The sequence below is a fragment of the Notothenia coriiceps genome, unplaced genomic scaffold (assembly GCF_000735185.1).
Source record: "Notothenia coriiceps isolate Sejong01 unplaced genomic scaffold, NC01 NC01_scaffold00037246, whole genome shotgun sequence".
NCBI lineage: Eukaryota > Metazoa > Chordata > Actinopteri > Perciformes > Nototheniidae > Notothenia > Notothenia coriiceps.
Genome location: NW_011369947.1, coordinates 20942388 through 20943780, shown reverse-complemented (window position 1 = coordinate 20943780; position 1393 = coordinate 20942388).

Here is a 1393-nt window from a genome sequence, read left to right as displayed (position 1 = left end):
ATTGTCTTCCATTGGGCAATCAGGCCTTTATTTTACAAAACCGTTGTGCATGCTCATAAATCGTTGTCACCCCTTTTACGTTGAAACGTACGGCTGCTAATCCTTATAGCGTTGGTAGTCAGTCGGCACGGTATTTGGTTTGGTAGTTGCGCGAGAGATTGAAATGTATAGTAGGTCTGTCAAATAGGCCAAAGGAAACCTGTTAGTTGTTGATGTGTCCAGTTTCGGTTGAAGCTACCGTGTAACGTCAGTACGGGCCACGCAGCCACATAACTGCCCTGCTGTATTTTATTAACGCGGTAGTTTTCTACTCTCACAAGCAGTTATCTTTCTTTCATAAGGTAGTTGTGCGTCTAAACAAAGTAAGGTAGTACTATCCCCGAAATTGCCCGCAATCCCACAATAACTTTCACACAATTCACGACCTTTATACCGAGTAACCATTATCAAACCGCGAACACATCGGAGGAACTATTCGTATTGCATAATCACGAGAGAGAGAATTGCACAGTAATGTTCAAGATAATAGCCCAGCCGATAGAACAGAATACGCACTAAGAAGAATGACGTGACAAAGGTATGAGATCTATAATACAGTGGTTTAGTGTTACAGGGAAATTTAGAAGTCTTTACTACGTTCAAACATAGCTTAATATCGGTAGCATAGCAAAGAGCTATATAGAAAGTCATTATAGTATGGCCTAGCACAGAGATATAGCACATAGCATAGCATAGCATGCTCTAATCTACATTACAATATGTCGGGATGGCCGCGCAGTGCAGAATCAAGTGATGAGAATCACTAAGATAGGAATGTGGATACTCATCTAGAGTCGCCGAAACACCTATTCTAATTCTTTTTTGGGGATGGCATTTTACAAAAATCGCGCTCAATCCTCGTGAGGATGCCATTCTATTTACGAACACTTATGCGCCGGACGCAGAAGTGGAAGGGATTTAAGAGGGTGTGGTGCGGCGGGAGCGAAGGGAAGAGACCAAGGTCATTTGAAGATCTTAGTGAAGTTCTGTGACCATGAACGTATGGTACGACGCTTACCTAGACCGGGAAGGATGTAGATCCTGTACCAATTTTGGTATGTGGGGTCGTACACGTGAGGCGAGACCGTAGTCGGTTTGTCGAGCGACGTGGGCGTGACGCTCCCCCTTGGGTTCAGGGTAGTCGTTTTTTGTGCACCCAAAACGAATAGGACCGAGGTTTTTACCACCTTACTCGAGGGGTAACTTTAGTCCTGTCGTCTTTCGAATGTGTAGAAGCCGCGTCTGACTTTTAGTAGAGAAACTGAGGTGAAACTCCGCTATCTTCAATGATTGTTTTCGGTAAATATATAATTATTTCCTGACCGAATAGATTTCGGTCAACTCATCGGGAACT